The sequence below is a fragment of the Falco punctatus genome (genome assembly GCF_963210335.1).
Source record: "Falco punctatus genome assembly, chromosome: Z".
Lineage (NCBI taxonomy): Eukaryota > Metazoa > Chordata > Aves > Falconiformes > Falconidae > Falco > Falco punctatus.
The window spans coordinates 46,824,315-46,847,350 of record NC_137586.1 but is presented as its reverse complement, the minus strand read 5'-3'; the positions used below and the strand labels follow the sequence as shown (position 1 = coordinate 46,847,350).

The following is a 23,036-nucleotide window of genomic DNA, read 5'->3' as shown; positions in this document are numbered from 1 at the left end:
TAAGAAATAGACTTTTAAAATTACAATTATAAACACATTAAAAAAAAAAAGAATAGAGGAGATCAAAAAGAAAAATGGAAAATAAAAACCAAACCTCAGAAAGCACAAACTAACTTTCTGAAAATATGAAGATGAGAAATAATTAAGACTGCCAAGTTCTACTTTGCACAGCAGAAACAATAAAAAACAGCTAAGTTCTTAATTGTATTAAGTATCAATAGCTGATTTCCTCACAAACAGATTTTATTTAAGGAGGGCTTGAACAGTTGATTAATCTTGCATGTTATTCTCAGTCTGGATAAAGCACGCTGCAATTGTTCTAACTTGCATTATTGCTTTGTTATGGCACATTTTCACATATTTTATTCTTTCAATTAAAATGTTTTCCTTTTTCATTTTTTTTTCTAATTTTTGTATTAGACTTCAGTATTTTAACCAAAAATACTGTCCTCGAGAGAATGATTTTTAAATGTCTTAGCCTTTTCTTCATGCAAGGTTAGATCTTTACTTCATTAAAAAGAGCAGTCAGTTTAGGTGAAATCACTGGAATTCTGGAATGATGTTATAGCTGAACAACAATGATCACTTAGATGTGTAAGAATATAAACATTCAGGATTTAACAAGTAGGTATTTTTAATGTTTTTTTCTTTTTTTACACTCTAGAATCAATGTACCTACCTTCAAATAAATCTTCCAGTTGTCCTGCTTTCTGCCACTACGGTACCTATAATAAATTTTCAGACTTCATTTTGATCATCTACAAGAGGTTAATTTTGACATGGCAAAGATGTCTAATACAGACCTATTTCAGAACTTTCTGAGGGAATACATCAGTTCTAATAGATTTTTGGTGATATGGTTTGCAATTCCATTCATAACAACCTGCATTTTTGCCCAGACTCTCCTGTATTTTCCATAGTAAGGTTTTGGGATCATATTTGAAGTACAATTTACTTGTGCAGGGCAAAATTTTGTCTGGATATCTCTCTAACTTGTAGACCATATGCTCCAACAGATTTACCAGGCTGAAGATGAACAGCATGGAAACAAAGCTCACATAGTGGTGTAGAGCAAATCTCTGTGGGAGCAAGAATGGACGTATTGTAAGGGCTGCAGAGAAATGTGCAAACAAGCACCCTGAAGTTGTCTGCAAAAATGCAGTTGGTTGTTTTACCTGCAGTGTTCTACCATGCTGAGACACTGATCACCATTCAAGCTGAAGATATATCCATTTGACCTGGGGTAATGAGCTAGGATGTCTCCATGAGAAACTCAGTGCTTTGAAATTTGTTTTCCTGCTTGCACGGTTCTCATGAGTTTTTTGTTAATTTAGCTTTGGTGATCTGGAGCTGGATTTCAGTGTCTTGGGCCATAGCTGGAGGAAACCACAGAAATCTCTAGAATTAAGTTAATTTTTCAATTTATAATACTGCTTGTAGGTTTGGCTAAATGATTATGACTGGTACAAAAGCTAATGGTTCTATTTCTATTGTGATCAATAGCCTCTGTCAGAGACCTTAGAACAGGCTGGATAAGGTAATTTACTCCTTTGTGAATATGATAAAAATTTTGCTGTAAACCCATGAAATAGTCCTTAGCAGAGTAGAATTCAAAGAGAGATGCAATTTATAAATTATAATCCTCAATCCAGTAAGGTCTAGAAAGTGATTTACTAAAAATATAAGCTGCCAGGAGACTTTATAGGAGGTCTTGGTACGAGAAAAAAACTGGAATAAAAGCATATCATAGAAGTTAGGAGCAGTTTTTGTCTGGGGCTAGAGGGGAGCCTGTCCCTAGAAGAAACCTTGCTAAAACATCAGAACCTTGCTAATACCTATTTTATTTTCATGTCTCTAAAGCAACAAGTAGTAGACCCATAAAGCAGCAGCAGCTTACTTGTGTTGTGCAAGGAAGCTAGCTACAAACTTCATGGAAGATTTTTGCAACATTTAGTAAGATTTTATGGATTTTTGTAATTAGTGTTTAAAGATATTTTTAACATTCTGCACAGTGGGTCTAGGTGGGGATTTCATGGGGTATCCCCAAACTTAGAGCCAAGCATTCAGCAATCTGGACTGAGTGGTGAAGGGGCACTACACACCACAGCCAGTTACAAGATCCTTTACAGGGCAATGGATATCTTCTCTAATTTCCAATGGCTAAAACCTATATACTTTCACTTGTTTAAACTATTTTGATTATAAACTACACTATTGCCATTTTTTATGATACTCTTCTCTTAAGCCTCTGTTGTATTACATACACATACAAACACAGATATATGCAGATGGGGACAGACTTCTGCAGAATTTCCTCTTCAGATCTTTAGCAGCTAAGAGGTATTAGAACCACCTCACACCTTAGCAGCAAGTTATCATTTAGAAAGACCTGATTTGTCCATCCAATATGATGGTGAAGAGTAATTATTTTGGGGCACTGGCTATCAAGGTTAAAGAAGGAAAAGCAAGGCATATGAGTGGAGATCATGTTGAATTCCTTCTATTAGATTTTCTTATTCCTTTCTCTTTTATTGCACACACAAATATGTAAATTTAGTCTGAAATAAAGTTTATTTTCTATTATTTATTATTGCCAAAATATCCAATCATTCTAATAACATAAATGATATCATAAATGATAATCTCACAGATGATCCATGTTCCAAAAGCAACTTTCATAATCTTTGTCTGTAAATAACAAATAAACTGGAGAATAATTAAGTCCTTATATTTCTGTGCTTCAAGTTCATTTATGAATTTCAGTTATCCCAGCTCCTAATTATCATCCTAGGATTTTTTTTATCACCTGCGTAAGAACCACTTTCTCCTCAATCTCCTTTCAGTATCTTCTACCTCTTCCACAAGATGAGTAATAGGCCTGGTTCACAGTCCTGTAAATGCTAAAAGCTGATTAGCATGTAGACTTCCAAATTCTAGAATGGCTTTCCTTTTATGACAGATGCTAATTTAAATCTCTTTCTTTACCATCTAATGAGAAAAGATCAGCCAGACTGGCAGTCAGCATGATCACATAAGGCTCTTTAGATGTGATAGAGGTCTGAAAAAATCTGGTGAATTCCTACGGATTATTGCTTTGTTAAGATCCCCCTTAGGATAAGAGTTCACACAGACCTAATGATAGATAAAACTTCACACAGACATAATAACAAACTGAGTAAGTTTTTATTATTTTTTTCAGTTCTGAGTTTCAGTTATTAATATTTTAGAATAAATAAATACAGAAATAGACACATGTCTTAATAAAATCCATATTTTAAGCTGTTATATGTAGCTTAAAATAACAGCGTTATAAGAATGGTAACTTATTTTAAGAATTACATGAGGAAGTGGCTTAATACCTACTAAAGTTGTGTTTCTGATGAAGTCCTATCCAGCTATTATGGTATTTTGTGCTTCTTGGAAATTATTTTTTAATATGTATTTATCCCGAGCGTTTATGAAGAATAAATTTTAAAGACATTTACTAAGCTCTGTGATATTGTTTGTAAGTATATATAAGGTTTCTTACTTTCTGCTATAAAAAAAAGAAAATATTTTTTGTAAGTATATATAATGTTTCTTACTTTCTGCTATAAAAAAATGAAATTACAAAGTATTACATTTATTAATATTTTAAATATAACATGAATGACATTTTCAGCTGTAAAGTATTAGAAATCTTCTAGTCACTCTGTGTTATATGAAAATAATTAGCAATGTAGTTTATAGCTGAAGAATTATTTCCATATTTTGACATATCTAAAAATATATACATTTCATACCCTATTAAATTGTCGTGCCCTTTACCTGTACTTATTTTGACATCACTTCTGATTGCCGAAATGGTAATTTGCCAAGCAGAAGCACTCCACTTTTATAGCTAGCTTGATCCTTGATTTATTCAATGATGACAAAGGTTTTCAGGCGCAAACAATTCCTTATTTCAAAGAAAGGGTACCTGTTATGAAGACCAGACGATATTACTGAATGAAATCAGTATTGGTTTAATCCAAAACTTGACTGTCTTAAGTTAAAAATAATAAAAAATAATAATAATAATAAAAAAATACAAACCAAAACCAAACCATAATGTAGTTGTCATAGAGTAGGAACTCAGCAATTTTTAAAATAAATTAGATATCAAAAGTTGGAAACGTAGGTTTTGGAATGATTGAGTTGACTTCTGCAGGCCCTTCCAACTGCTCTGAGTGGATCACTCACTGTCAAACAGATTGACTGAATGAAATGATGAAGTTTTCAGCTCTTTCCTTTCCCAGACTGTTCTTCCACCCCTATTATTTGTACAACACACTGGTGAATTACATTTTAATTCTTCAATAATTATATTGTATTACTATCTATAAGTTTGGTTTTAACCTTTGCACTCCTAGTACTCAGAGGCAATCATTCCTACTTGCGTTGCCGAATTGTGGTCAGGAAACTTCTTTCTTGATCTTTGTCTTGATTGACTTGTTGCCAGATTTGGGGGTTCTTAGGAAATAGAAAGGAGTTTCTACCGTAGCACAAACATACTGAAATCCACTGATCAAAGGCAAGGAATAAGCTGTCCTCCACAGCAATGTTAAATGATTTTTAAAACTGGTATCACTGGAGCATCCCCATGGTCACATGGCAGTAATGCTCTCCTAATTTCTTTTTGCTCAGGTAAAATAAATGTACCAACTTAATTACCTGCTGTCCTTAACAGTGAATTGTGAATTAAACTGTATGTGCTTAGTGTCAATTGTAAATGGAAAACAGTCCTCAGTAGAATTACTTTTGTCCTTTGCAACCTGTATTTATAAAGTGGGTTAAGAATACATCTACTAAAACGTATCTCTGCAACATTGTTTCCTTCATTCAGATGAGGAATAATTTTTAGATACATTTTGGTACTTTTTACATGAATCACATGATAATTTGATGAGGTTTTATTTGTTTTCTTTTAATCATTTTTTTTTTTTTTTTAAAGAACTCCTACTGGAGATTATACATATATGCACACACATACATATATATATATGCATGTATGTATGTTAAGGAGGATTCTGCTACTAGAATAAAGATTTATATTTATATCTGAATTCCTTCAACTTCTCAGAGAGTTACATCTCAGTTTGATGGCATTTTAAAACCATTTCAGAATCAGTTTAAATGTTTAGATGCATTGTTTTCTTATGTATATGACACTGATTCTCAGTTCCCTTCTGCCTTGCACATAGGTTTTCCAGATGCATGGAGTAGCTAGAATGACTGACAAACTAGAATTATCCACTTGAGACAGCTTTATTTACACCCAATCTACAGCATCAGGTGTTACAATGTAACCAAGATTCATTAGGTTGAAAGATCACAAAACGTCTTAAGGCAGTAAAAATTAATGTGTCACACATTTTCCTACAGACTACTTCAGCTTTCTAAGCATCTAACAATGACCTAAAATTGCTATTAAAATTAGTTTGAAATTAGTTATCTTATGTCACAAATATATATAGCCAGAAGAGAACTGTCTTATTGTCAAGATTCTTGTAGAAGAGTTCCAAGTTCCAAAAGCAATTTCTACATTAAAAAAAAAAAAAAAAAAAAAAAAAAAAGAAAGAAAGAAAGAAAGAAAAAGTAGTAATGTTTTTTTCAGTATTTAATTTTTGCTTTTTTTTCCCTACCCTACAGAAAGCCATGAGATGCCATCCATCCTGAGTTTTAGTTTAGAGAATGGGTTTAGAAGCACTTTCAGTGCACAGTGGAATGGTCCTGTTTCTCTTAGAAAATCTATACCCACATAGTCTGTTTAGAATATCTTAACTAATTAAATAAAAATAAATATCAAGACTACACTTCAGCAAAGAACAATTTAGCTGGAGGAATATGACCACCCATATACCCGTAGCCATCTGATCACAATTTCCAGTTTTGCAATGCACAAATAGCTCTCACTGCCTCTTATATTTCAAGCTTTGTCATAAATGTTAGATATAAAAGGAATTAAATATTCTGTAAATTATGCTAATAAAAGCTAGCAACACTTGTTGTTCAGTAGAGCTGTGTGGCTTTGATTTTGCCTCACAGACATGTTGCTGGCATGACAGCCTCCCTTTAGGGTCATCGTTTAGAGCAAGTGAAATGAGAATTTGTTGGTTCTTTCATTTAAGGAAGACAATTTTTAATATAAGGAACTATACTTAATATTGATCATGCATCTTCAATGATACTTTACCCAGTAGTTAATCAATGAAAGAAAATGGCTGAATGTCCAGGAGTAAATATCCTGTACTGTGAACTTTACAGTCTATTACAAGCTCTCAGCCGTTACAAACATTGTCTCACTGGTCTTGTGTTTACTTTAAACCTTACTAATAGATGTACCTATAGAGGTGTAAACAAATGCTTGTTATGATTACATAATCTAAAAAGATTAGTATGACAAATTGCCAGCACTATTTCCAAGTATTTAGTCATCTTCACTGAAGAAGCAGAGCTATAGTTACTCATGTCATGTGCACTAAATTGAATTTATCACCATTTACTCCATGTAAGGTCTTATTCCTAATTATTAGAGTTGAAAACCCATGACAGACCTTTGAAATCTCAAATTAAGTGGTACATCTATCCTGTTGTAACAATGAGATGTTTATATACTTGGTATTCTTATTCTGGGCTTCTTGTGATGCATTTCTCACTTGCTGTAACACCATTAGCATGGAGCTAGATTTGGGTAATATTTGTAGTAATTCTACGGGTTATAAAGCAAATACTGAAATATCTACCTTCGAGATAGATCAACGCCAATCTAAGTTGAAATTAGTGGTATGTCATTTGCATGACTACATTCTGTATTTTTGAATTTGGGATACAGCAGTTGGGACAATTGAAGTCAAAACATTATCAGCTCCTGATGCTGATGCTCCTGATTTTTTTTTCGCTTAGCAAACAGAAGACAAAGTGAAACGTTCTTTAGAGAAAATGGGATTAGTCACCTGGTTTAGCTTTTCTACAGAAAGTAATATAACAGAATTATTGTCAATACTGTACTGGTACGTTAAATTCCTTCCATTTTCCATCAAATAGCTTGTTATGAAAAAAGCTGGTGCTCATCACTGATATGTCTTCAGACCACGAACCATATGACACATTTTTCCCTGTGAGCAATGGAGTTATTCAAATCTATATCTGCAAAGAAACTCTGTCATAGTCGAACAAGAGAAGGCATACCTGGCCCAATATGTTTGATCTGCCCATGTGCCACAGGGTGGACAGCTCTGAACAGTAGCCACAGAGATTAAAATACTCTTTCCCTATCTCTGTTTGAAGATCTAATTTAATGATGTTTCTGCAGAGACCTTCTTCTTTATTGTCCCTTTGCCCCCACTGTGTGGACAGCAAATTCACTCTCTATCTGTCCTTTTCATAGCTGATGGGCACAAAAATCTCAGCTATTTCTCCTTTCCCTTCCACAATTTGTATCATGTGCTGATGTTTGCAATTGTATCCTTTCTGTTCCCTGTCCATCATGTGTTCTTGATTGCTTTCACTGCATGCCATATTTGCTAGTCACTTGTATTTTTTAGGAATTTATTTATATTTAAATACACAGTACAGGAAAGTCTGAACTACCATTATTTTGCTGCTTAGGGTATCCTACTACTGGATTCTATGTCAGACACAAAATTTCTGTGTGACAAATAAGTAGAAACTTGGTATTATTCCATTCACTAGTCAAAAAATCCTGCTATGGCTTTTAGGACACATTCTCTGGGCACAAGAACATACTCTAGTAAATGTTCCTAAGTGATCTACTATTTTAACAGTGCAGGTTTTTGAAGATATCCTAGTTATGAGATCTCTTCGTAACATTTCTGAAGCATCAGATGCCTGCTAGAGCAGTAGTATACAGTATGCCTGTAAGTACGTTAGCCATTAAACATAGTTTGGTGTCTCATATTGTGGGTTTTCTTTGCTTCTTTTTTAAAAAGAGCAGTAGATACAAATTACCCTCATTTTCTGTTTAATTCTGTGTTTTATCCTATGTGTATCATGTAGGATGAAGATATTAAGATACTAGTGATAAGTCTATAAAGAAATATAATTGCAACTGAGAGTATGAAACCTTCCAGTCTTCACTAAAGCCTGGATTGAGAATGTCTCTTTGTCACGGTTTGACCCCAGCTGGCAACTAAGCACCACACAGCCAATTGTTCACTTTCCTGACAATGGAATGGGGTGGGTGGGAGTGGGAATCAGAAGGGTACAAGTGAGAAAACTCATGGGCTGAGATAAAGGCAATTTAATAAGTACAGCAAAACCTGTACACACAAGATAAATGCCATCACTCCAAATGACTTCCCTTCCTACTTCTTCCCCCCAGCTTTTATATGCTGGGCATGATGTGACATGATGTGGGATATCCCTTTGCTCAGCTGGGGTCAGCTATCCCAGCTGTGTCTGCTCCAAATTTCTTGTTTGCTGCCTGCTTTCTGGTGGGGCAGTGCGAAGAGCAAAAAAGGCCCTGACTCTGTGTAAGCACTGCTCAGCAGTTATTAAAAGTCTCTATATTATCAATACTATTTTCAGCACAAATCCAAAACATAGACCCATACCAGCTACCATGAAGAAAATTATCCCAGCCAAAACTAGCATACTTTTCCAACTACTTTCAGACCTTTTCCCAAAATTAGAGAAATCTTTCCTTCCTTCTTTCTTTCTTTCTTTCTTTTTTTTTTTTTTTTTTTCCTTTCTTGCTTTCTTTTCTTCTCTCCCCCCTACTCCTCTGGAATAAATGAGCAATATTCTTTGAATCTATTCTGCTAAAACAGACTACAACAAAATTGCTCCTGGGAGGCCAAGTGACTTTTTGCTAAAGTTTATACCATTTTATTCCATAGATGTCAACGTTTTCTTTAGAATTTTTTTTCTAGCATTTTTTAATTCAAAATTCTACATCTCTTTTCTGCTGCTCTGCATTTCCATCCAGGCTCCAAACAGAATCACTACAAAACCATCTCATGCTGTTACCACCTTCAATGCTGATAGAAGATCTCTTAGTAGTGCTAACAGCTCAGTGCTTTGGGTCTGATTTTGAAGACAGAATTTTATTTTTATTTTGTATCCTCATTAATAGCTAAGTTCTGCACTTGTAAGTGGAATATGACTTTGTTCCATGATGGCCCTGTGTTTTGTGCTTACATTGCAAGGTGTTTTTAAGTACCATGTTTACTAAGTTGAACACTACCAAGAACACTTGTTGCCCAGTTCAGGTGTTTTATGTTGTATTCAAGAGTCCTAAGAGGCTACAACATACATGTCAAAGTTATCAATCAAATCAATGATGAAATATGAACCTTACTGAAATGCTTCCACCTGTTTGTTGTGAATGCAAAATATAAAAAATAAAACCAACTCACTTTATTAGATCAAATAAAAAGACAAAACATGACAGAAAGTAAATCATAGATTATGAGAAGTTTTCCTTAACACGATAATCCTTTCTTAATCAGAAGGAAGTTACCATAGTCTGCTGATACCTAACCTAAATTGATTTTTCGGTTTCTGTTTGTTTGGTTTTAATCCTCTAAGAAGGAAATAATAGTGTTTTCGATTTCACAGCTTCTAACTCAAGCTATGAAGATAATGAAGGTACCTTGAGATGCATGCTTTGATTTTTTCTTTGGAAGTATGAAAACTAGAAATCTATTTTATTTTGACTAAGGAATAGATATAGACAACTGAAATTCTTGCATAACCAATTGACTTCAGGACCCAGGTTTTTCAACTGAACACTAAATGCTTCATAAATAGATCTAACCATGTTTTTCACCCCAAAGTGATGTAGCCTTACTGCCTACAACACAGAAGAAAGACGACTTGGTCAAAATGAAAGCCTTACATAGACCTAGTAAACCCGTTGACAACAGAAAATCTGTTGAAAAATATTACATATTGAAATTAAATGGAGGAGAATATGATGGTGTTCATCTACTCCATTGCATTTTGTTACACAATGCAAGTGACATGTTTTAACCTTTATTTTTATCTGAATAATTGTTTCAATACCTGCGTTAGTTAGGTATAGCTCTGATTTCACTTTACCTTTGGTTTCTATAAAAGTCCATTAAGTAGTCTTAATCTTTTTCAGTGCAGGTGTGTAATCACAGAATAAAATCCGTCAGCTAGAAATTTGATTAACTAGATGAGGGACAGTTAAAACATGTCATCAAGAAACTTGTTTTAGAGGGATTATCTTGTTGTCCCATCTATTTTCAGTGTAGCTACCATGAATGCTGACATTTCTTGAAAACTGAACCTCTGTTTTTGTAATACAAATATTCTTAAGAATATATATATTACACATGATGTTAACTTTTCCTGGTCACTGATAACTACTTCTGAATGAAACCTTAATACACATTTGCTGAACATTTCTGTTAAAATTTAATCTGGAATTAACCTATCTGAAATACTTAATCTCTTCAGTGAGTTTCTCTGGGGTTTAATTTTATTCTACCTTTTAAAAGAGTAAAGCAAACAACATGGAAGTTGCTTGCTTTTGGAAGGTTTTCTAATAACCAGAATGGCGAGCAGTATGTAAAAAGAAAAGTTATAATTTGCCACTGATTTTCTTTTTTGGGGGTGGGAGAGAGAAATATTTGACTAGTTTAGATGTTGTAGCGACATAAGAAACCTCTCCTGTGAAGACAGGCTGAGGCAGTTGGGGTTGCTTAGCCTGGAGAAGAGAAGGCTCCAGGGAGACCTTCTAGTGGCCTTTCAATACCTCAATGGGGCCTACAAGAAACTGGAGAGGGACTTTTTATAGAGGCATGCAGTGATAGGACAAGGAGTGATAGTTTTAAACTGAAAGAAGGTAGATTTAAATTAGCTATTAGGAAGAAACTTTACTGTGAGGGTGTTGAAGTGCTGGAAAGTTGCATAGAGGACTTACAGATGTCCCATCCCTTGAAGTCTTTAAGACTAGGTTGGATGGGGCTTTGAGCAACCTGGTTTGGTGGAAGGTGTCCCTAACCATGGCAGGAAGGTTGGAACTAGATGATCTTTAAGGTCCCTTCCAACCCAAACTATTCCATGATTCTATGATGAACATCATGTTAACTTAGCGTGTTATATGCTGACGTGAGTCCATAATTATGATTTACAGTTAGAAGTGGTGAGACTTTTTATATGAAAAGCCACAGAAGTAAATTCAGTAGGAAGCCTTTTTATTGAACTCTTTTATTGTCTATGACCCTCAGGATATAACAGCTAGAAAGTATTTGCTCTGCCATTTCTATGTTGCATAGTTAATAAGGTTTCCTTCTTTTCTTTCTGGTCATTTAATTTCATTTCAGAGTGAAGTGTGAAATTGTATGCAAATGAATGTTATAGTGTAATATTTGACAGTTTTTTTTTATATTGCTTTGAGCAAACAGGTTTCCCATGTACTATTTTGACATTTCAATACATGCACTGCTGTTGCATCATAGCTATTGTAGTTATAAGTTTCCTGCAGGTTTTTTTTCTTTCTTTCCCTGCCCCCCCGGTCTGTGCTATGCTATGTGCTGTAGAAGTGTAATCCTGATTTCTACATAAATTTCATATAATGACAAATATACCATTCCCCATTACTTTTAACAGGTAAATATGTGGAATAAGCAGGTTAAATAGTTTAGTGCTTTTTGAAAACATTTAATAACTTCTATGAAGCTTTTTATATCTAAGTGTGCAAACATATATGATTTGACATCCAACATTAAATACCATTAATAAAAACATTTTTTCACCAGCACAGTAGTGTTCAAACTGCTTTGAAAGTAGAATGACAATTATACTGTAGTCCAGATTAAAAATTCAATACATTCATATTTTACAGATTGTTTCAAAAGAATCTATTAAAAAAAAAAAAAAAGTGAAAATAAATTGTCATTATATTTCCATTAAAAACTACTCTGGTTGTTACTCTTGGAGATAATGACAATTCTCTTTAGAATGTCAGAATGCAAATTAATGGATTACAGTTCCAAATTAAAAAAAATATAAATATTCATTTCAGATAAAGAATTAGCTAATATTTGAAAGTCATTGAGAATAAAGATTGTTTAGAATTCCAGTAATACTATTATGAAAAACGTTCACATTTTCAATTTTCATGTAAAATCTGTGAGGTACATGTGCTTAGGTATTAATAAATAAAGCATAGTAGCTTCATAATTACATATTGGGAATTAATAAAGACGAGTTATAATAATTTTTAAAGGGAGGATTAACAAACCTGTGTTGTGCCCAGTTGTGTTAATACAAGGGCTCCCTCCAATGGCGACAAGTTACTTCACATACAATTTATTGCTATATATGGATAATAAGAAGTAAGGTAAATGGAAGAATTTCAAGAAGCAGTTGTCTCTGGTGGTTTACATTCAGAAATTTTTAATGCATACATTAGTTCCTACGCCATGACACCTAGACAATGAAGTAATTTTTCATTTCAGATCTGTTGAACATTGAAAACAAGAAAGAAAGAAGACATTATTTTTATTAACCTTATTTCCAGAGGGACATGGCTAGCTGATGATAGACATCTGCTGACTAGCAATAGGCATTCAAGGGCCTGAGACTCATACCATATCTACAAACACATGAAATGTTTTTAATGAAATAAGGTATCCAACTGCTACTGCTGAGGAGAAAAAAAGAAGGCAAAACCCCCATAAACTTCTGTTACTAGCTTATTTTTAAATATTAAAATCTTCCTTTTCTGTATTAATATGAAAGCAAACTGTTTCAAATTTTGTTTCTTGAAAAGAAAAAACAAACCAAAACCATACAACACAACAGAAGACAGAAAAAACCTCTAGTGCTGGCTCCATTCACAAATGTCAGCTGTTACCTTTCATAAGTCACAACATCACAGACTGGTTGGGGTTGGAAGGGTGCTCTGCAGATCATCCAGTCCAACCTCCCTGCTAAAGCAGATTCTCCTAGAACAGGCTGTACAGGATCACTTCTAGGTGGCTTTTGAATGTCTCCAGAGAAGGAGACTCCACTGCCTCTCTGGGCAGCCTGTTCCAGTGCTCTGTCAGCCTCAAAGTATACAAGCTTTTCATCACGGTCACACAGAACTTCCTGTATTACAGTTTATGACTATTGCCCTTTGTCCTGTCACTGGGCACTAATGAAAAGAGCCTGGCCCCACCCTCTACACATTTCTCCTGAAGATTTCTGTAGACTTTAAGATTTTCTTTAGATAAGATCCCCTCTTAGTCTTCTCCAGTCAACACAGACCCAGCTCTCCCAGCCTTCTCTCATAAGAGAGATACTCCAGTCCCCTCATCATCTTCATAGCCCTCCGCTGGCCCGTCTCCAGTAGTTCCCTCTCTCTCTTGAACTGGGGAGCCCAGAACCAGACACAGCACTCCAGATACAGCCTCACCAGGGAAGAGTAGAAGGGCGGGCAGGGGGACCACCTCCCTCAACCTGCTGGCCACGGTCCTCCTAATGCATTCCATGATTCCCATTGGCCTTCTTGCACACGAGGGCACACTGCTGGCTCATGAGCAACTTGCTGTCTTCCAGAACAAACTAGTCCTTCTCCACAGAGCTGCCTTCCAGCCTGTACTGGTGCATGGGGTTATTCCTCCCCAGGTGCAGGGCCCTACACCTGCCTTTGTTGAACTTCATTAGGTTCCTTCATGCCCAACTCTCCAGCCTATGCAGGTCTTGTTGAATGGTGTTGCAGGCTTCGGGGTATCAGCTGCTCCTCCCAGTTTTGTATCATCAGGAAACTTGCTGAGGGTACGCTCTGCCCCTCTATCCAGGTCACTGATGAATCAGCTGAACAAGACTGGACCCAGTGCTGATCCCTGGGGAGCACCACTAGCTACAGTCCTACAGCTAAACTCTACACCACTGGTCACAGCCCTCTGAGCTCTGCCATCCAGCCAGTTCTGAATCCACCTCACTGTCCACTCATCTAACCCACACTGCCTGAGCTTACCTAGGAGGATGTTATGGGAGACAGGGTCACAAGCCTTGCTGAAGTCAAAGTCGACAACATCCACCGCTCTCCCCTTGTCTACCCAGCCAGTTATTCCATCATAGAAGCCTATCAGGTTGGTCAGGCATGCTTTCCCCTTGGTGAATCCACGCTGATTACTCCCGAACCACCTTCTTTTCCTCCCCACGCTTTGAGATGATTTCCAGGATGAGCTGTTCCATCACCTTTCCAGGGATGGGGGTGAGGCTCACCAGTTTGTACTTTCCTGGGTCCTGCTTCTTGCCCTTTTTGAAGGCCGGAGGGACGCTGGCTTTCCTTCAGTCCTCAGGCACCTCTCCTGTCCTCCATGACCTTTCAGAGGTGATGGAGAGTGGCTTGGCAATAACGTCTGCCAGCTTCCTCAGCACTCAGGGGTGCATTCCATCAGGGCCCATGGATTTGTGGGTGTCATGTTTGTTTGTTTAAGTGATCTCTAACGTGATCTTCCTCAATCAAGGGAAAGTCCTCCTTTCTTCAGACTTTATCTCTTGCCTCCAGGGTCTGGGAAACCTGAGGACCAGCCTTGACAGTAGAGACTGGACGCAAGAAGACATTCAGTAACACTGTTGTCTCTGTCTCCTTCGTCACTAGGGCACCCACCTCATTCAGCAGTGGGCCCACATTTTCCCTAGTCATGCTTTTCCTGCTGATGTACTTGAAGAAGACCTTCTTGTTGTCCTTGACATCCCTGGCCAGATTGAATTCCAAGTGGATTTCAGCTTTCTTTGTTGTATTATGGTATGTTCTGACAACATTCCTGTACTCTTCCCAGATTCCCTGGTAATTGCAGTCTCATCCTCCGCCTCCTATTTCTGGAGCTGTTCTTTTATGTAGAGGCATTCTGATCAAATAGTGAAAAGAAAAAAAAAAGAGAAAGAAGCATGACATAATAACCCAATGAATAACACAGTCACCCAATGTCAGGAAATACCAGAAAGAGATAGGTCGAATGAATATTTTTTTACCCCAGTATCCTGTCTCTGACACTGATGGAAAACTTTAAGAACAGCATGGGATTTAGTGAGTGCTTATGACGTATGGTTTCCCAAACAGTTGTGATTCATGTCTTACTGCTTCTCAGGGAGAAAAATTGGTGAAGATGATATAAGCGGTGCAAAACTGTACCGCCATCACCAACAGCACATACCAGAAAATCCAAATTATTTAGCTTTAAGATCAGGATCGAACCAAGAAGTCTGAAGAGGAAAGATGAGCCCAGCATTTTTACAGAAGAAAACCAAATATTTAGGGAAATGAATCAGAATGGAGAAGACAGGAATAAAAACGGAATATTTCATGTGATCAAACATCAACTTTATATTCAAAGAGTATCAAAAGGAATGTAAATCTCTGAGGGGTGGTCTGTGTGTCAAATTCTTGGCATGCTCCCTTGCATTGCATTGGAGATGTTAACACTGTTAGTCCCAACGGTACAAAAGAGGTGGTCCTGGAGGTCTGAGCCTTACAGAAGTTCCACTGGAATTTCAGTCTGATGTCTGTTATGAAATCTGTTTTTTTGCCTCCCACTACCTGGCTCAAAAAATGTCCACACAAAACCTCTATTTTATAATGTGAAACTAAATATTACAGAATCACAAAATAGTTGAGGTTGAAAAGGACCTTTGGATGCCGTCTGTTCTAACACCACTGATTAAGCAGGGTCACCTACAGCCAGTTGCCCAGGAACATGTCCAGAGGGCTTTTGAAGATCTTCAAGAATGGAGACTCCAAAATCTGTTAAAGCAATCTGTTCAAGGTCTCTGGAACAAAATTATTTCTTTACATTAAAAGGTTCTCCTTATGTTCAGACAGAACTTCTTGTGTTTGAGTTTGTGCCCAAGGCCTCTTGTCCTGTCATAGGACATTACTAGAAAGACCCTAGCTCCATCTTCTTTATGTCCTTCTTTCAAATATTTATCTATGTTGATAATATCCCCCTTGATCCTCCTCTTTTCTGTGCTCAACAGCTCTCTCAACCTTTCATCCTACGGGTGATGCTCCAGTCCATCATCTTTGTGACCATTTCCTGGACTCTTTCCAGTATGTCCCTTTCTCTTTTGTACTCAGAGGGCCACAACTGAACACAGCAGTCCAGGTGTGGCCTCACCAGTGTTGAATAAATGGGAATGATCACCTTGCACCACCTAGTGGCAATACTTTGTCTAATTCAGCTGAAGATACCATTAGATTTCTTTGCAGTAACGACACATCGCTGGCTCATGTTTAATTTGGTGACTTTACGCTTTGACAAGTACAAGTTCATGGAGCCAATGGGATACACCCAAAAGTACTGAGGGAGATGAAGGAAGTGTTTAACAAGCAACTTGCAGTCATTTATGAGCAGTCCTGGCGAACCAGGGAGTCCCAGTTGACTGGAAGTTAGCAAATGTGATGTCCATCTACAAGAAGGGCCAGAAGGAGGATCCAGAGAACTACAGGCCCATCAATCTGACCTCAGTGCCAGGGAAGGTTATGGAGCAGATCATCTTAAGTGCCACAACTTGGTAAGTGCAGGACAACCAGGTGATCAGGCCGAGTCAGCATGGGTTGCTGAAAGGCAGGTCCTGCTTGATTAACACGTTCTCCTTCTGTGACAAAGTGACTTAACGGATGAGGGAAGGCTGAGGGTGTTGTCTGCCTGGACCTTAGTAAAGCCTTTGACACCATCTCCCACAGTATTCTCCTGGAGAAACTGGCTGCCTATGGCTTGGACTGGTGTACTCTTCATTGAGGAAAAAACTGGCTGGCTGGCCAAACTCAAAGCATGGTGGTGAATGAAGTTAAATCCAGCTGGCGGCCGGTCACAAGTGGTGTTCCCCAGAATTCAGTACTGGGGACAGTCCTGTTTAACATCTTTGTCAATGATCTGGATGAGGGGATCACGTGCATCCTCAATAAGTTTGCCAACATCACCAGGCTGGATGGGGATGTTGATCTGCTTGAGGACAGGAAGGTTCTGCAGAAGAGATCTGGACAGGCTGGATCAATGGGCTGAGGCCACTTGTAGGAGGTTCAACAAGGCTCAGTGCCAGGTCCTGCACTTGGGTCACAACAACCCCATGCAACACTACAGGCCTGGGGAAGTGTGGCTGGAAAACTGCCTGACAGAAAAGGACCTGGGGGTGTTGGTCAACAGTTGGCTGAATATGAGCCAGCAGTGTGCCCAGGTGTCCCAGGATCCCAACAGCAGCCTGACTTGTATGAGAAAATGATGTGGCCAGCAGGACTAGGGAAGTGGTTGTGCCTGTGTGGTCACCACTGGTGAGGCTGCACCTCAAATACTGTGTTCAGTTTTGGGCCTCTCTCTTCAAGAGGGATGTACTGGTGCTGGAGCGTGTCCAGAGAAGGGCAATGAAGCTGGTGAAGGGTCTGGAGCACAAGTCTTATAAGGAGCAGCTGAGTGAACTGGGGTTGTTTAGTCTGGAGAAGAGGAGACTCAGGGGGATCTTATCACTCCCTACAGCTAACTGAAGATAGGTTGTAGGCAGGTGGGGGTAGGTCTCCTTTCCCAGGTGAGCAATAGGACAATAGGAAATGGCCTCATGTAACTCCATGAGAGATTTAAATTGGAATTTAGGAAAAAAAATTCTTCACTTAAGGGGTGGTCAGGCATTGGAACAGGCTGCCCAGGGAGGTGGTGGAATCACCATACCTAGAGGTGTTTAAAAACCATATAGATGCAGTGCTTAGGGACATGGTTTAATGGTGGATTTGGAAGTGTTAGGTTAATAGTTGGACTCAATGATCTGAAAGGTCTTTTCCAACCTAAATGCTTCTGTGATTCCCTGTGATGAAAATCATGAGGTTCCTGTTCATCCATTTCTCCAGCCTCTTGAGGATGGCAGACCAACACTCTGGTGTATTAGGCATTCCTCCAAGATTTTATGTCATCAGGAAACTTGGAGAGTGCACTCTATCCCATCATCCAGATCATTAATGAAGATGTTAAACAGGACTGGATGCAATATTGACCTATGGTGTACAGTGCTCATTAGAGATCTCCACATAGATTTTGCACCACCATGCTCTGGGCCCAACTGTTCAGCCAGTTTTTGAACACAATAGAATTAAAGTCACCAGTGGAGTCTATGCTTTCAGTACCCTTGTGCAAAATAGACAAGTGTTTCTTTTGCATCTGGTTAAAGTAACTAGCAACTTTTATAGCCAAAGTAATAGAAAACTGTCTAACAAACCCATATTTCTTCTTTCATATATTCTGTTTAGGCGTTCAGTTCTGTCTTGAGGCTTGATGCATCACTGTCAGGAAAAGTGATGAAGTAAAGTCTGTCAAAAAGTCAGAGATGAGAAATTTTCTATAAGAAGGATGGCACTAACAGCAGTATGCAACCTGTCCATCTGATTGCTGGGTCATTTTACTACAGTGCAATATGCATGTTCAAAATTATTTGGATAATATTATATCAATATTAATGGGTTCCTTATAATTAACATTAATAGATTTGGTTTACAAAGCACAGAAATTAGATTGTTGACAGGAGACATAGCACAGAGAGTCTACTAAGATGTTTTTTCCTGAGAAAAAATAGTTTCTGAATTTCACCTTTTACTTATATTGAAGATTGTGGTATTCACCTTTTAATAAAAATTACAGGGACAACACTCAACCTGATTTCACACTACCACTGCCAAAGAGGAAATTGCTGTCATTTAAGCCTAGGAGGTGAGAGGTACAGTTTTACATAGAAGTCTGACTAGCTATTTCACAGTGTGCTGAACATTTAACCTGCTTTTTTTCTATATTTTCCTGAGAACTGGTGATAAAGACAACTTTTTTCAAGTGTTTTGACATTCATAGAGGTCTCATTAATTTTCGTAGTTTTCTCACTTCTTTCCGTTCTCTAAAATGTATTCACAAAAACTTTTAGTTCAGGTTGTTTCAAGACCACGTATCTGCTTTTTAGTTAGTATTATAAGTGAAACACAGATTTACTACTTATATATATCTCAGTACCCAAGTGACTTTTAAGGAAGATATTGTCAGCAAACAGTGAAGAAGGAGAATGAAAAATAATATGGCACAAAATACAATCCAGTTATTGGTTGAAGTTATGTCATGGATTGCTGATTCCGTTACTTTGTTTGAAGTTTAAATAATTTGGCATAATTTGGCTTTGATGTTTAGCTGTCCTTTAGCACTTTTAGATGGAAGATAGATGTAGTTTACAACTCTTTGGGGAAAAATTCATTTCAAACATTCTTAAAAAGAAGAAACTGCAAAAAGAACAAACTATTTTTAGAAATTTCTAGATCAATTAAGTGTAGTTGATGTATTACAGAGGAATTCCACTGGTCATGCCAATCTTCTTGCTGACCATTTCAATTGTATAATATATTTCTTATATCTTCCACTGCCTGTTGTCTTTTCTTGAATTTTAGGAATTTTTTGGTGTTTAAAAGCTGAAAAACATCCAGAATGCATCTATCATGCTACAATTTGACATTATTACAAAAAGAGAAATTCAGAAGCATGAATAGGTAAATGACATCATCATGTAACAGAACATGGCTATGAGCTAGGTAAGATAAACATGAGCATAAGGACCCTGAGTTTCAAATTTAAGAAGAAATATCAGTAGACAGCGAAGAGTATTAGGTCACAGTCATACTAGACAACCAACCAGTTTATGCACTAAAGGATTCTGCCTAATGTGCTGCCATAAACCGTAAAAGATACTATAGGTGGGAATTGATACCTTGTGCTGGAGTGTTTCCAGAGAATTCTTTTGTATACTGAGTAATTGAACTAACTAGCTATATATAGTAGATAGGGTCCTGTTTCTTCAAAAGATATCCACTGTCTTCCTGCTTTCCATCATAGTACATAAGAAATTTCACTTTGAGGTGTTCTATAATGAGTAGAGACACAGTTTAGTAACTTCTTGTGAAGGGAAGCTATTTAAGAAAAGTATGTATAATGTAATCTTTAATTAACTAAACTCCCTTTCTACATTTCTAGCTCATCATGTATTAAACTATTAGTAAGGCAGTTGAAAAGTAAATAGTTTTTTGAAACATTCTGAAGAGCATTCAATAGTGCATTTTTGCCATCTGTAATTTTAATAACACTCAGACATAGCTAGTAAATAAATGACAGATTTGTATTCCTTTTGGCAAATGAAATAATTTTACATAAGAAAAAACCCCAGTAGTATTTTTAGTGCTAAAATTTCTAATATTCCAATTCTGAACTCCTGATCTAAAGGTAAAATAAATTGTACTTTAATGGCAAATGTTACAACACAATGAATTAAGAGATATCTAAAATATAATGTTGAACGGTATTCCTTAAATTATACTTAATGGACTGCAAAAAGTCTAAGTGAAAAATATAATTATAGATGAACTAGTCTTTGAAGTCTCTTCTTTCAGAGTATTTTCAAAATTATTTTTATTTTTTTGTTTTTCATCTTACATTGTGTTTAAATGGAATTTTGCTTTGTGAATTACACTGCTCAGTTTATAATATTAAATGATGAAATCAGAATGCCACAAACATTTGGAATCTTTTAAGCAAGCACATTAGAAATATAATAATAATAATAATAATAATAATAATAATAATAATAATAATAAGCTAACAAATAAAACCAAAAAAGCAAAAAAGGCCAAATTCCATTGTAACTAAGATGACTGAGGGAATCACTGAATGAAAGGGCAAATATAGTATCTTTGCATGACATCAATATATTTGACACTAATTAGTCATGGTTGCAGCATGGCAGTGATTTTAAGATCCTTCCACTGTTTTGCTTGGAAATCATACTATCACTATAGCTGGTCAAAGATTTTTCTTTTGACCATAGTTTTGGTCAAATGACATGGACAATATGAAAATGATGTAAATATGCCAGAACTTCCCAGATGGAACATGCTCTTGTGGAAATAGGAGATGTTACAAGTGGTGGACATTGACTGGAACAAGAATATATGATGGGTTTCTAGCCTTTTTTTAAAAAAATATTTTTCCCTATCTCATCTATATTAATCATGTTGTCATTAACAGACTCAATCATTCTTTACAAAAGAGGTTATGATCAGTCCAATCTATGAATTTGTAAATTTATGAACCACTGTGTGTTTTTGTCATTTTAAGATTACTTTAGCATATGTCAACTGAATCTTCAAACAATTCAGAGACAAGACCTGCTGAAAAATGCAGTGAGTAATTTACCTCACAGGGCTCCTCACTAAGGTGCCACTGATAATATTTTATAACCAACAGATGTGTCAGTTTTTGCATAAATCATTGATTATAACCAGTAAAGCCCTAACAATCATTGTTCGTTTTTTTCTATGCAACCATTTTCTCCTAGTGATAATTCTAAGATGAAGATTAAGTAAAGGAGACAGTTGTCTGGTACAGGGTTTTCTGGCCAGAATGAAGGAATTTCACACTCATTTTTTCACTTTAACCGAAGAATTCACACCTGCTGACTTTCAGGACCAGCTTCAAAAGACTAACAATAACTTCCCACATGGTAATAGGGTGAGAAGCAAGAGTCTTAATATTTGGATTCTTGTCCAGTGAATATTTCATTTATATTGATGTTAATTATACTGTGTGCTAGGTTAACTTGAATAGACATTTCTTTTGTTACTGAGAAGGGAATAGTTAAACTACTATATGAATTTGGATATAGCTTAGAAATTACGGAAGAATATAGTGTATTTTAAACTCCCTTAGTTTTCAGAAGACCTTATAGGTTAATTATGCAGCATTTTGAGAGTAGTTTGATGCTCTAAGATGAATAAACTGCCAGTAGCCTTCTGAGATTTCTATTCCCTTCGTGACAACCCCTGACACTAATACTAACTGTAGTTTTGGCATGCGTCATAAGCAAAGACTTGTACAGGTGGTTTGGCTTGAGAGTATTTCCGAAGTACAACCATCATCATGCAACAACAGCAACTATTCTATATGAACAGCTCTTAGTTATTTTGCCAACTTCTTTTGCTGATTTTGATAGTACAATTGATAAAATACATGCGTGAAACTCAGACCTTCCTTGTGGTACATTAGTTCCTAACTGCTAAACTTCCTCTTCCTACAAAATCATCCAGGTTGGAGTCCTGTTCCAGTTCCTTTCATTAAACATTAAATGAGAATTTGCATCTAAGTATACTTGTTTAATATGAAGCAATATTTGTAATAAAAATAATATTTCTTAAAATGGGTACACAATACATGTAAAAACATTGTGGATATTTTTTAGTCCTATAGTATGTTTTGCAGTGTATATATAGTAGATTATACAGTAAAAGTTACATTCATAAACAAGCTTAATCTGTTCTAGATGGTCTAATGTATGGCCTCCTATACACAGTCCATGTCTCACTGTCTCACACAGCTTTATCTATGGGACTTTTTGTCCCTGGAGGAGGAAGTTTTGAACATGGTGCTGGTGTTATCCCTGTCTAAAAATATATTAGCTTTCTAGATAAAGGATGGAGAGGGAAACAAAGAACTTCCTTTTTACCTTATCTCGTTGTAAGCTTACCTTCACAATCATTCTGAGCTTGGTGATGCCCTTCTATACACAGAACTTAATTTTACTAATACAGTCAGGTGCACATGTCTGATTTCTAATGACATAATGAACTAAATAATTACGTCTTCAAAGCATCAAATAGGTTAAAATAGCTTAAGGTAAAGAAACTACAGGGTTAGAAAAAACAAGTTTGAGGGCACTTTTCCTTCGTGGAGGAAAATAGGCCATGAAGAGCTCTCTGCTTAGACTTCTATGCTCCCAGGTGCCTGTACTGGTTTTGGCTACTACTGGTTAAGGCTGAACTGAAATATAGCATTTCTGTGTTTCAAAAACTATATACTTTGAGAAAGATGGTATGCCTTCGTGTTATTAAAAAGCAGTATAATATAGTATCTCTAAGAGTTTCAATGATGTCTTAGTTAATGACAGCTAAAAATATTTATTTCTAAACTGAGCCTTCTGAACAGTTTAAAGAGTAGTCTGAATTACTTTTACATTGTTACTGAAGT

At 36.6% G+C, this 23,036-nt stretch overlaps 1 protein-coding gene across 1 annotated transcript in view; it reads left to right on the top strand.

Annotated features, from left to right (window-relative positions):
• CNTNAP4 (contactin associated protein family member 4) overlaps positions 1-23,036 on the top strand; it is a 275,901-nt gene that overhangs the window by 155,724 nt on the left and 97,141 nt on the right. The gene's annotated exons all lie outside the window — the stretch shown is intronic.